The following is a 493-nucleotide window of genomic DNA, read 5'->3' as shown; positions in this document are numbered from 1 at the left end:
CAGTTACTCTTTCCCACTGGAGGGTGAGGGCCGACCATTAAGCGGAGTATCCACGTGGCACTGACTAGTCTTCCATATATTCGAATTGAAATAATGATTGAATTTAACCAAGGCGGTGTCTAAGGGGACGTGCCGACAGGGGTCCCAACGACAGGATTTCAGCTTTTGGTGTACACACGCTGAGATGACCGTTCAAAGATGCTGCTCATCAAATGAAAGCTAAAAGCAGACGCCGAAACCCACACCAGCTCTCAACATGAAAAACTCCCCGCCGAAAAAACGGAACGCCCATGAGGCAGACTGATCTCGTTTAAACAAGCCTAAATACCACTAACTCAGTTTTACTGAACATTGGTAAGTAGGATATGACTCTCCACAATTATTTTTCTAACCGGGGTAGGCACGACCGCACAGACGAAAGGATGTAAAGCTTCCCTCCCATCGTAGAGGGCCAGGAATTCACCACTGATTAGTGGAGTTGGAAGAGCCCATA

Source organism: Echinococcus granulosus, assembly GCF_000524195.1.
Source record: "Echinococcus granulosus chromosome Unknown EG_S00011, whole genome shotgun sequence".
NCBI lineage: Eukaryota > Metazoa > Platyhelminthes > Cestoda > Cyclophyllidea > Taeniidae > Echinococcus > Echinococcus granulosus.
The sequence above is the reverse complement of the archived record's forward strand: the minus strand, read 5'-3'. Positions refer to the sequence as shown.